The 14,464-nt window shown below is 40.5% G+C and overlaps 1 protein-coding gene across 5 annotated transcripts in view; it reads left to right on the top strand.

Annotated features, from left to right (window-relative positions):
* slc20a2 (solute carrier family 20 member 2) overlaps nucleotides 1-14,464 on the top strand; it is a 59,596-nt gene that overhangs the window by 907 nt on the left and 44,225 nt on the right. The gene's annotated exons all lie outside the window — the stretch shown is intronic.

The raw sequence follows: 14,464 nt of genomic DNA, 5'->3' as shown, positions 1-14,464 counted from the left end.
GGTCGGTGACGAGGCGAGCCGATGTATGCGCATGCGCACTATGCACTCATAGCAGCCCAATACGCATAGTCGCATTTTTTTTCTCAATGGGAGGGTTTGTTTATCCATCCATCCATTTTCTGAGCCGCTTATCCTCACTAGGGTCGCGGGCGTGCTGGAGCCTATCCCAGCTGTCATCGGGCAGGAGGCGGGGTACACCTTGAACTGGTTGCCAGCCAATCGCAGGGCATATACAAACAGACAACCATTTGCACTCACAGTCACACCTACGGGCAATTTAGAGTCTCCAATTTATGCATGTTTTTGGGATGTGGGAGGAAACCGGAGTGCCCGGAGAAAACCCACGCAGGCACGGGGAGAACATGCAAACTCCACACAGTCGGGGCCGGGGATTGAACCCAGGTCCTCAGAACTGTGAGGCTGACGCTCTAACCAGTCGTCCACCGTGCCGCCCAGGGTTTGTTTAACCAATCCAATTTCAAAATGATTTTAAACTGCTCCCGATTATGTATCTGGTACAGCTGCGCGCTATAATTTTGGCATAATAGTGGCGGTAGTAAACGGGATTAAGTCAGGTTAGTCCCTACTGGAGGTCCAGGTACCAAATGCACAGTCTGTAACCGGTGGAGCCTGTCCCCAGCTATTCACAGAAAAACTCACTTATTTGCATTTGTTGGTGCTTTTTCTGAAATACGTTAAGATTCTTCCAAGGCCCTGTCTAAAAATAAAAGTAGTTCAGTGTCAAGGAAGTGTTTTAAAGTAATGAATCTTGACTGAGAAATGAGCTTTGTTTGTTGTGTAGGAGCCTAGTTTAGCCTGGAATGTTAGCGGAAGTGGAAAAGTCATCAACGCATGAACATGTGCACTTGCGGTGCATTAAAAAAAATAATAATAATAATTTGTAAGCCATTTATTTTAAAGATTAGTTGGAAAAGATATTAAACTGTTTTGGGACCATAGTTTGTGATATATTTACCATTTACACTATTAATATAGGAAATTATAACCATTTTGAGGAGTGTGAATTGTGCATTTTTTTTTTTTTATTTGTGGCAGGGCTGTGAGATTATTGTGACTTTGGGCTAACCTTTTTGGTGGGGCTTCAGGTAACTGATTTACTTTGGACCTCTGCTAGCTTGTTCCCAATCATTTAATTGAGTCCCTGTTGCTGTGGGGCAACCAGCCAGTTGGCTGAATGTGGGGAGCCAGACACTCATTATGTTCCTCCCACCAAAGAGGGAGCCAACCCCATTGTCAACATGATAGATTTTCCACCACACAAGAAAGAGGGAGTATGCAGGAGTTGGAAAGAATCACAGGAACACCCTTTATCACCATCCATCTAACAGCAGCATGAAAATCCCAAAATGCAGAAATATTACTGTGTATTTATAGCAGGACTATTGTATTGTTTAGGATCTTATTGTAATAAACAATCAAAGGAGACACTTACCCGGGCTGAAACAAAATTGAACATTTCCATTTACACCCAGGGTTGGTCCCCAGCCAGTTGGCAGTTTTAACATTTAAAATATTTAAAATAATTTCCTTTTTATTCATTACAATAATTTAAAACATCTACACCCTACATAGTGATGTTTTGATTATAAGAATTGGAGTGCAATCATTTTATTCACGATATGCACACCAAGGAGAAACATGCCACAATAACAAGGGGAAGTGGGGGTCAAAATGGAGTTTGTCAGTTAATAATTAATCGTCATCTAATGATAAGAGAGCAAAAGAAAGGGCACCGATGGGTTTTCCTGTTGTTTTCCCCAGAAGAAAATGGTGTGTCAGAGAAATAAATGTTTTCAGCAAATCGGAAACTTTTAACAGCACCAAATGACAGGTTGTTGTGCCTTCCGAATCCATAAATGTTTTAAAGAAGACATGAAAGCACATTCTGATAAGATAGGAAGATGAATGACTTCCATCTTTATAGGCACACTGTGCACAAACACACTTACTTTATGGGATGGAGTGCACAAAGCGGTGGGACTGAGTTTGATGTGGTGATACGACCATGTCATTGCCCCTTCCTTTCCAATCAATATACTGCAAAGCTGCTAAGATGCTTACTAGGCCTGTGTGCACTCACGCTTGAATTTTTATTTTATACTCGGGTAGAACACAACCTTTTTTCGACCATCATAAAATGTTTGTGAACGGTACAGGCCATTTGCAAAGTATGTGTTTACCATGTGTAACTGTGGGGTTAACCACTTGATGTGTAAACAAAACACTGAATCTTGAATCACAATTTGACACATTAATTTGATTTGACACGTTACCCTACCCTAACTTTAATAACAAGTGATGATGCATAGAGTATGATTTAATCTGAGCCTCAGGCTACGTTCACACTGCAGGGCATGATGCCCCATTCAGATTTTTGTTAAATCTGATCTTTTAATGTAGTCATTCAAATTACAAAAACAAATGCGACTTTTCCTGTGGACAGAATGCGTCCTTGAAGTGACACGCATGCAGACAAACACAATAAACAAACAAACAACCATTCACGCTCACATTCAGACCTGCAGACAATTTAGTCTTAACTCAACCTATAATGCATGTTTTTGGAATGTGGGAGGAAACTGGAATACCCATAGAAAACCCACGCATCCATGTGGAGAACATTCAAACTACACACGGTGTGGGTGGATTTGGACCCGGCACCTCAGAACTGTGAGGCAGATGTGCTAATCAGTTGTCCACCGTGCCGCTCATCCTGATGCATTTGTAGCAATTTCAAGGATTTTGTGCAACCGGAGCCAACATTTTCTTATTTCTAAAACATCTTCTTTTCGCCACTGACTGTTTTCTGCTCCTTTGTCCGCCGTTGCTTTTGTTGCGTATCTGTTTTCTCAAACACTCAACCTCTGTTTCCTTTGGATGTAATAGAGGTCAGATGAGCGGGACCTGCGGATACATATACAATGTATATCCACATACAAAAGACATATGTCTGGGTCAGATATGAAAAAAAAATCAGAAGTGTAATGTTCACATTGACATGAAAAAATCAGAACCATGTCACATTGGGCAAAAAAAATGGAATTGACCTCAGTTTGAACATAGCCTTAGACTCCCATAGTTCTTCATGGATGGTCATGTTTTTCTTAAGATTTTGATCAAAATATAAATTGCGGGCGGCACGGTGACCGACTGGTTAGCACATCCGCCTCACAGTTCTGAGAACCCGGGTTCAAATCCGGCCTCTCCTGTGTGGAGTTTACATGTTCTCCCCGTGCCTGCGTGGGTTTTCTCCGGGTACTCCGGTTTCCTCCCACGTCCCAAAAACATGCATTGTAGGTTAATTGAAGACTCTAAATTGCCTGTAAGTGTGAATGTGAGTGAGACTCATTGTTTGTTTATATGTGGCCTGCGATTGGCTGGCGACCAGTTCAAGGTGTACCTCGTCTCTCGCCGAAAGATAGCTCGGATAGGCTCCAGCACGCCCACGACCCTAGTGAGGATAAGCGGAATGGAAAATGAATGAATGAATATGATTTGTGCGACTTTAGGGGCATTTGCCTTCACAGGTTCCGTTGTACTATTTTTAATCCTTGAATGAATAATTAAAATCAATGTAAAATCCTGTATCATACCTACATCGTAACCACCCTGATTTGGTGTTTTCAACTTAAATACTTACCTGATCACGTGATGGAAAAGAAAGTTCATTTTCTACGTGATCTAGTTCAAAGTTCAGTTCACTGTTGCAAAAATGAACGAGGTCAGTTCATAGTTCATAATTCAAAAATTACAATTACTCCAAGTTCACTGTTCTAAAAACGAACAAGTTCATAGTTGTTATTTTTTGTTTTTTCCTTCTTCTCGATATTGTATGTTGCTGATGGGCTGTTACCCTCAAAATACTACCATTTCATTTCCCTTTTGTTGCCACCCATTCAGTCCACACTAGTAGCCAGCTGCAGCTTTCACCCTACAATCTCAAAACCATGAGGAAAACTTGCTTGACTGGTCTTTTTTAAAATGAGGAATTAAAACAATAATATGACTTTTGTCCTTAATGCTATGTAATGAAGCTTTTATTTTGAAGTTGGCCCTCTCAGCACAATGGCGGAGAGGCGGGATGTCATGTTAAGACACTATTAACAAACATTGTAGCCGCGGCCTTGAACTTCAACTTTTTGGCAGACGTGACCGCAATAAAAAAAAAAAAAAAAAAACGGTCCTGAAGACTGTATGTTGGCTTTGCCGAACATGGAGTGGTGTTTCCAAGTGAAAATACACACAAATAAAAACATGTTGATGTGGTCTTGTGTTTTAGAAATATGTAACAAATGTACAGTGATCCCTCGTTTTTCACGGTTAATGGGGACAAGAACCCCCCGCGAAAGGTGAAAATCCGCAAAGTAGGATTTTTTTTTTTTTAGGTCTGAGAAAGTAAAGAAAAGAGAAAAAAATGTTTTTGCTCTATTGCTGTAATTCGCATGCAACACTTTCTTGCAAATTTGAATGTATTAGTGTGTTCAGAACCAGTTTTACAGGCAGAACCAGTTTTACAGGCAGTTTGATTAAAATTTACTCGATATTATATGTATACCATTTAATGTAAAAGATATTTCACTTGGCCCTTCCAGCATGTCAGACCTGAAGAGACCTGTAGTAAGGTTGCCACAATGCTTTTTTCTGTCTGTGGGAAAAGAAAAGGTGTCAGTCTAAATCTGAGCAAGTGTCACAGTGACGCTCTCTCTGTGAACCCTTTGACTAAAACTAAATAAAAGTGAATGTTGGCCTCCTTTTCATTGAGGCTTATTCAAAATTCCCATCCTAGTGGGATCAAAGTTGGTTCACAGAGGCATTAGAGATGGATTTGAGTTATATGTGACTGTTCTGTGACCTTTTTGTAAAGACAAAAAAAAAAAAAAAAGGTTGAAACATTCACACTCATTCTCAGCTGAGATCACTTCAGCGCCACCAGTGGACCCAAATGCTTCATAACAGAGAGTGAATAGCAGTTATGTCATATTTAATAGCTAAGTGTTAGAGCTCTTAACAGTGTTGAAAGTAAATTTTCATGCAGTACTGAGAGTACATTGTGTATGTTTCCATGTTCAATGCAACACTGAGAATGCAGAGTCAGACCGGTTTTCATGGAGGTGAGCTTTCTCAGTACCCTGTGTGCTCAAACATTTGTGGAACCTTTCGCCGTGGCGACGCATTGTCTGTACACTTAAAGTACAGAAAGTAGTACGTAACCAAACCTGATTTTAACCTCAGACAAGACTTGCTAGTATATTTGTTAGCACAGTACATTGTATGAAGTGCGTTTTGGCGCACAAATATTGTCCTAAAACTTAGCCTAAGGCGATGTTCACAATTGTAGTAATAAAAAAAAATGGTGGTGCATACATTTGGTCTGGCCCATTTAGTGTTCACACTAGATTGTTTTGTCACTGGGACTAAAACTCACTACCTGTTTGGAGAGTTTTCAAGATAAATTTTCCAAACATAAATTCTGAATTACATGTGTCCATAATAATATATAATATTGAGCTATTTTTATTAAGATATGTGACTGAAATGATTGTTCGATTAAACTTGAATAATTCTATCACAAAAAAAGGTTGACGCAAAATGTTACTGAGGATGCACACATCACTCCGTGTAAAAATAAGTGGGCGTGATGGTATTGAAACATTCCAAATACCTGCACCTCACGTGCTTTATCGTATTATGTGTTGGTATTGTTGTTTCACAATGTGAATATTTTTTTTTTCATCCAATTACCTGATTAATCGATGGGATAATTGGTAGAATACTCTGTTATGAAAATATTTGATAGCTGCAGCCCTACGGAGATTTCACAAAACACCTCTAAAATTTGTTTCAGAATGCTTTCGATGACAAGCTGCAAAGAGATGGTTGTTCGGAGGTGTGCTAGTTACTGTTATACGTTTGTGATTTCCTTATGCTTTTTATGTTACAACCCCAATTCCAATGAAGTTGGGACGTTGTGTTAAACATAAATAAAAACAGAATACAATGATTTGCAAATCATGTTCAACCTATATTTAATTGAATACACGACAAAGACAAGCCAAAAAAGACTGAGAAAGTTGAGGAATGCTCATCAAACACCTGTTTGGAACATCGCACAGGTGAACAGGCTAAATGGGAACATGTGGGTGCCATGATTGGGTATAAAAGGAGCTTCCCTGAATTGCTCAGTCATTCACAAGCAAAGATGGGGCGAGATTCACCTCTTTGTGAACATGTGCGTGAGAAAATTGTCAGACAGTTTATTGGACAATGTTCCTCAACGTACAATTGCAAGGAATTTAGGGATTTCATCATCTACGGTCCATAATATCATCAAAAGGTTCAGAGAATCTGGAGAAATCACTGCATGGCGGTAAATACAGTTCGGTGCTACATCCGTAAGTGCAACTTGAAACTCTACTATGCAAAGCAAAAGCCATTTATCAACAATACCCAGAAACTCCGCCGGCTTCTCTGGGCCCGAGCTCATCTAAGATGGACCGATGCAAAGTGGAAAAGTGTACTGTGGTCCGACGAGTCCACATTTCAAATTGTTTTTACGAAATTGTGAACGTTGTGTCCTCCGAGCCAAAGAGAAAAAGAACCATCCGGACTGTTATGGACACAAAGTTCAAAAGCCAGCATCTGTGATGGTATGGGGCTGTGTTAGTGCCAATGACATGGGTAACTTACACATCTGTGAAGGCACCATTAATGCTGAAAGGTACATACAGGTTTTGGAGAAACATATGCTGCCTTCCGAGCAACATCTTTTTCATGGGCGCCCCTGCTTATTTCAGCAAGACAATTCCAAACCACACTCTGCATGTGCTACAACAGGGTGGCTTCGTAGTAAAAGAGTGCGGGTACTAGACTGGCCTGCCTGCAGTCCAGACCTGTCTCCCATTGAAAATGTGTGGCGCATTATATAGCGTAAAATACGACAACGGAGACCCCGGACTGTTGAACAGCTGAAGCTGTAAATCAAGCAAGAATGGGAAAGAATTCCGCCGATAAAGCTTCAACAATTAGTGTCCTCAGTTACCAAACGTTTATTGAATGTTGTTAAAAGAAAAGTTGATGTAACACATGTGGTAAACATGACCCTGTCCCAGCTTTTTTGGAATGTGTTGCAGCCATAACATTTTAAGTTAATGATTATTTGCTAAAAACAATAAAGTTTATCAGTTTGGACATTAAATATCATGTCTTTTTAGTGTATTCAATGGAATATAGGTTGAACATGATTTGCAAATCATTGTATTCTGTTTTTATTTATGTTTAACACAACGTCCCAAGTTTATTGGAATTGGGGTTGTATTTTAACGCAATTCTATGTCTTTGGTACGTGCAGTGTTCACACTTGAGCTTTGCTAAAGTGGACTAAAAGTCACCTCTTGTTTGATGTGCACAGATGATGGCATTCACACGTCACCGAACAAACCGCACCAGAGTTTGTTTCAACCCAACCCAACTTCTGCGCTAGGAAACGGTTGTCTTTTATTAATTTCTTGTTCTGGCAAGTCTTGCTTGTCCTGCCAGAGCTGCAGCTCTTTTCCTCTGATAGTGCCATGGATACTTCCGCCTTGCCATTGCTCAGGTGTCACAATGGGATGCTGATAGCACAACTGTCACGATTAATCTCATCCCTTGATCATGTTGTTGCTCTCTACTTTTTTCCACTGAACTTCATATTTATTGTATTAAGTAGATGTTATGCTGTTAGAAATACTGTTAGAAATACATTGGTCAATATCAAACATTAAAAAAAAAAATAGTAACTGCAAGTAGACAATGTATATGCAAACCAAATATGTGAGCTTGCAGAGTGCACAGGCTGCACCTGTTTGTGCAAACAGAGTGGACAATGACAGGCAGGACATTTTTGGCGAATGTTAGCATTTTCAGAGCACATGGTGGACCTTAACATTGGAACATGATTCAGTCAACAAACTGACTGTGTACTGTTTTATTTAAATTTTCTGAAATGCTTCTATAGCAATTGTTATTTCACTATGATCAATTGGACATGTTAAGCTTGACAACATCCAACTCTACACAAGATATGATGAAAATTACGTAAAATGTGTAAATATTTATTATGCCACTAGCCACTATCTCAGCCTCGTTTGAAGAAGGACAAAATACTGGTCATAATGTCACTGAAAACATCTGAGGGTTTCTTAATGGCGCAGTCAACCTGTAATGACAGGGTCGATAGCAATTTCAGGGACACATTTAAAATGTTCATCCATCCATCCATTTTCTGTACTGCTTACTGCTAGGGTCGCGGGTGTGCTGGAACCTATCCCAGCTATATCTTTGGGCGAGAGGCAGGGTACACCCTGAACTGGTCGCCAGCCAATGGCAGGGCACATACAAACAAACAAACATTCGCACTCACATTCACACCTATGGGAAATTTAGAGTCTTCAATCGAACCTACCACACATGTTTTGGGGATGTGGGAGGAAACCGGAGTGCCCGCAGAAAACCCACACAGGCACGGGGAAAACATGCAAACTCCACACAGGCGGGGTCGGGATTTGAACCCCGGTCCTCACAACTGTGAGGCAGATTTGCTAACCAGTCGATTACCGTGCCGTTAAAATGTTCAATATGATGAAAATAGAATATACATGATCAAAATGACTCATTTTATCAAATACCGTCTTATGGAAAATAAATCCATGTAAAAAAATAAATAAAAAACCCCCCCAAAAAAAACAACATATAATTTAATCACTTATTATAAACACTGTAGTTGGTAGAGCAATGTGTGGGACATGCCAAAATCACTTACAGCCCCCCCAAAATTGTATAAAAGCAATGAAACACAGTTTTAGAGGCTGTACCTGTTTGTGCAAATCTTTGGTCACTTATAATAAGACCTCAGAGTATTTTTTAAAATGTATTTATTCATTTTTTTATTATGCTACATTTTCATGATTTCCAAATGATTCTGATGAGGACATAAAAGACACTTTGTATTGGTATTAACTCAATAAATCGCTTAGAATATGGAGTAGCACTATATGTAATACTTTAAATCCACCCACTAAGGATCAGACATTTTTATTCACATTCAAGCAACAATGTGTTTAATCGGGAAAGGTTCTCTATTCTCTTGTGTATTGGTGGTTTGGACCAGTCCGTATATGCTGTGCTGTATCTTACCGTGAGGCAAAAGATGGATGACACTTCCTCTTGCGGACTGACACATTTAGAACAGGAAAGAAAAAGAGATCTATGGAAAAGGCAGTGTATTTCTCTTCTGGTTTCCATGACAATGCCGCGGGATGCTCGCGGGTTTCTTGTTGCTCGTGTCTGGCAGTGTCACAGAACAGTCTGTCTCTCTGGTCATCCCACCTCATCCTCGGAGCACAATCACGCTGTTATGTCTTTGCATGTCATTGCGATGACAACATCACATGACACTGTAGGCACAGAGGAAATCGTCATGCTGTGTACAGTATATTGCGCGGGTGTGCGAATGTGTAGTACAGCATTCCTTTGGTCGTGTTGCCAATGCTCATTTAGATCTGATAACATTTTGCATTGTTGCTCCCAAAAGTCAAACAAACAGGTGACAGCAGGAAAGGTTTACTCCAAGTTTAAGGAAACAGCAACAACGCTGTCAAAACAAATATATATTTTTTAGATTAGTCAGGCAAATGTAAGGCTAAGTCCACATACACCCTTGAGTTTTGTTTAAATGCAAGAAAACCCAAGTCTAAGAAAACCCCAGTTTAAAATGGTAAATTTCCCCCCAAATATCTATCTGTGGTTATTTTATACAATAACAAGCCTGAAGAAAATCCTTTCTCGAAAAGACACAATAAAAATGACGAATTGTGTCAAGAGACAATCATATTTTAAAATACATTTGAATACAAAGTATGCAAAACAATAAAAATGCAATATGTGGAATTGTAAAGAAACTAAAGCGTAAAATGCGTAGGAGAGCCCAAGCAAGGAGAGAAAATGCTGGTTACCTTGTCTTGACAAAACAAAAATGAAAATTGAATTTTTCACTGGAGGCCTGAGTTTTTCTAAATGTCAGATATTCAGTGCCTTTTGAAGAAAGAATTTAAAAAATATATGGTTCTTGTGTGGACCCAGCCTCAGAGATAGCAAGATATGATATGTACATAGATATGATTTCAAGCTTATTTTTATCGTCAGCCCTTGCTATAACCATATGAGTGAGAAAGCTTTTGACAAACTGCAGACTTTAGGAAAAGTCGCGTTTGGAAAAAGTCAAGTTTTCATATGGTAGACCATCTTGAGATGCTGGCGCATCAAGAAAGGCGCGAGCTGTGAGCGGTGACGGAAAGAAGCTGAAAACAAATAGTGTTAACTCGCAGCTCTGGTGATTTTCATTTCAGAGAGACTACAGGGTCACAACGCCATGAACATTAATTGAAACCATTTCAGCAAATCAGTCATTTAAAAGTGCCTGTTCAGCTATGCCTCAGCATAAAATCGGATCCAAGGGGCTTTTAGACTGTTGAATCGCGGTTTTGCTCATGCTGTTGCTTCCAGGGACATTTTTAAGTGGCAGAGCTGCCAAATGTTACAGAAGGTCTGTATTTTGTTACTGAAATCACTGAATGTTGACTCGTTACGGCTGTAACACTGATTGTTCTGAATTTTGGAAACAAACAAAATCCAGCGTGCACATTGAACAGCTGCTTGGTGCACGCTATTTTATTACGCCCCCTGGCTGCCAAACTATGATGCAAAAGTTCTCTTTGCGTCCAGAGTCAATGCATTGTAAGTCACTAATCATCGCCTCCATGGTAGCGAATAAGCAACACTTCTTACTCTGTTTCTTACAAAAGTTTCACGAAGGGAGGACGAGGAGTCGATAGGCGAAGACTATGTCAAAGCCATGCTATTTGCTAAGCTATTGTGTCATTCAGTTGCAAAACATTGAAGTATAAGTGATTTGGTGATGCAGTAGACTTGTCACAGAAGTCTGGCGGGAAACGCGTTTTCGTGGAGAGTAACCAACATTGAGCAACAAAATAACAGGGAAATAAATACGTGTTCAGAGGTACAAATATAAGAATAATACAAGTCCACACAGGACGCCGCGTCTGAACTGAAAATTAATTACTACATCACTGCACACGTCACTTTAGAACAGAAAAGGTTTTTTACTGAAAGGAAACTCAACATGGCGGCACGGTAGCCGACTAGTTAGAGCGTCTGCCTCACAGTTCAGAGGTCCAGGGTTCAATCCCTGGCCCCGCCTGTGTGGAGTTTGCATGTTGTCCCCGTGCCTGCGCGGGTTTTCTCCGGGCACTCCGGTTTCCTCCCGCATCCCAAAAACATGCATGGTAGGTTAATTGACAACTCTAAATTGCCCGTAGGTGTGAATGTGAGTGCGAATGGTTGTTTGTTTGTATGTCCTTGCGATTGGCTGGCAACCAGTTCAGGGTATACCCAGCCTCCTGCCTGATGATAGCTGGGATAGGCTCCAGCACGCCCGCGACGCTAGTGAGGAGAAGCGGCTCAGAAAATGGATGGATGGAGGAAACTCAACATGACAACAAATGATGATGTTTTCTTTCTTGTTGCATCTTGTTGTGTGTCTTTGGCTCAATTTCACCGTCTTGACTGGGGCCTGGGGGGCTGTGTTGCAGTGTTTACTGTTGGCCTTCTGGGAGTTACATGGTCCCTATCAAAGCGTGCTCACATAGAGCCTCTCTTGTTCATCTGCCGATGTGGTCTTAGCCATGCTAATGACGAGGCTCACTGCTAAACCGTGAGCCAACACAGTTTCACGTATGGAACACAGTGAAGACATTATTTTTTTCTTCCCTCTGAAATAGTATATTTGTTCGGGAGCGCTCAGGGCTTGGTTGACTCAGATGAGTCATGATTTCACCCCTCTGCCCCGGGTCATTTTGAGTGTTTGAGTAAAAAAAAATTGCAAATCATTGTCAGAAACACCAAGTGGAACATGGGAAACATTGTTCTTGGCCTAGATTTGTAAATGATGCACTATTTTTTTTTTTTGTTTCATTTATTTTTGCCTTATCTACATCCCTGAAAAAAACTGTTTTTAAATTCCATTTTACACTTTACGAGTCGATCACCTTCAACGGCACCGTACAGACTGACTAAGTCATGACTTGATTGGTCACACTTTCTAGGTTCAGATCGTTGCAGTTTCTCTTTAGTCCTGTTGGTGTCGGTAGTCTTTTTTTCACCCTTTTGCCAATTTGCCAAACAAACAGGAAGTAGTACAACTATCTGTTGTCGTTAGACTAATACAAATGCTAGAAATGTTGCAAGCCACAAACTAGGTGTGAAAAGACGACTATGATGTGATGAAAGTCAAGTCAAAGTCAGTACAGCAGTCCCCAACCTTTTTTGGGCCACAGACCAGTTTCACATAAAGACAATTTTCGACAGACCGGAATAGAAAAAAACTATTTTGCTGAAGCTGTATTTAGTTGTTGCCTACTACAAATCAATGGGCTTCTCGTATTATTTGTAGACTTTACACCGATCTGATCGGCTTGATCGGTATTGGCCGATAATTAGCATTTTATGCTGATCGGCTTTGCCATAATTCGCCGATCATTGATCGGCTCCGCAAAAGACATTTACTCTGTGTCGCCATCGTGTATAGTATATTTGTTTATATTTTTAGCCTTGTCGTGTGTCTTTTGACATAGTACTGTAAATATCTGACAAAGTTATCTTTAAAAAAAAAAAAACATGTCGGCGGTGTGGAACAGACAACACGTCTGAGACAAACAACATGTAATGCCTGTATCAGACAACAAGACAAATTTGGTCTTTCACGATTGCACGATGTCAGACTACTGCAATAAAATCTTGTATTCCAATACCCCCGCATCCCCTCTTTTTCGATCACTGGGCTTTAGCTTGTCAACTCAGATGCGACCAGATACACTTATTACCATGGCGATGACAACAACAATAGATCGCACAAATTTATTGTGTGTGGGGGGTAATAAAATAAGGAAAAAGGTGTGGTGGTCATCACCGATGCTCGGGAGAGGATGTTCATTCACGGATTGCATGAGATATGTTCACGTACTTTTAATACGATACGGCTCGCAAACACGCAACAAAACGTTCTTGAGCCTAGCAAGCTAGTGCTAGCACTAACGGTTTTATGTAAACATGCCAGTGTTCTGTCGAATCATGCCTCGGTGTGTGCGAAGTAATTGAATTACAATAAAGTAATTTAATTACACTAAGTTAGCAGCCATTATTTCTGTCATGTTGTGATGTTGGTTTGACCTGACTGAAAACTTACTTATGTCAGTTGCCAATCCTTGAATGCCCCCGAGAGGTCATTGTTTTACCTTTTGTCTAAAATGCTAGTGAATCCTTATGAAGATACTCAGTGTACACTACACAAGTACCGTAATTTCACGTGTATAATGCGCAATTACCACCCCCCTCCCCACCCACCCAAAATGGTCAAAAGTCAACCGTGCACATTATACATATGTATAGGGGCAAATGGGAAAAACTTTCACATTTTATAAATGTATGCCGCCATCTAGTGGTAATGAAAAAGCTGTACATTTTCATTCCAAAATGCCATTGCCACCTAGAGGTTATGAAAAAGGTGTACACTTTCACTCTAATATGCCACCGCCACCTAGTGGTTGTTTATATGTGCTCTGCGATTGGCTGGCAACCAGTTCAGGGTTTACCCCGCCTCCTGCCCGATGATAGCTGGGATTGGCTCCAGCACTCCCGCGACCCTTGTGAGGATAAGCGGCTCAGAAAATGGATGGATGGATGTTCAAATAAAGTGCTTAACTTCAGAATAATTCTTTAAAAAAACTAACAAAATACAGATAATGTTTCATGTTTTGATCCTATGGGTAGAAGCAAAAACATGCATTGTAAAAATGCGTTTACATAGGTAGAAGGGCTTTCCAGAATTTTGAGGGCAACTTTGGGGGTGCGTATTATACACGAGAAATTACGGCACATACAGTAAATGAACAAGTCATTTAAATAGGCACATTGCTCCCTCTCGTGATTGGATCGGTTATCGTTTTTTTTTTTCAAATTCAAAGCTAGAGACCCAAATCGGCTCACACAGCACCCTTTGGAGCATAATTTATACATGCTGTTCATCAACATCCACTCGTACAAGATCGCTGTTCTGTGCATCCAGCAATTCCTGACATGCTAGAAGTTCATTCAAAGGTCGTACCACCTGTTGGAAGCTGCCAATTGCTCCTCGTTCTTCCCAGTATACCGCAAAACAAACAATGCCGGAGAAGATGTGAAAATGGTTCCCGATTGAAATTTGGAATCAGGGAGTAAAACAGGCTTAATTCTCAGTGTGGACCAGTTTTACATCGGGGGCCGAAATGTTTTCTTTTCTGTTCATTGTCTCTTAAGTGGACCTGTGTAATCACTCTTGAGTTGGTGAATCGTG

The sequence above is a fragment of the Phycodurus eques genome, chromosome 3 (assembly GCF_024500275.1).
Source record: "Phycodurus eques isolate BA_2022a chromosome 3, UOR_Pequ_1.1, whole genome shotgun sequence".
Taxonomy (NCBI): Eukaryota; Metazoa; Chordata; class Actinopteri; order Syngnathiformes; family Syngnathidae; genus Phycodurus; species Phycodurus eques.
Note: the sequence above shows the minus strand (reverse complement) of the source record. Positions and strands in the feature narration are given on the sequence as shown.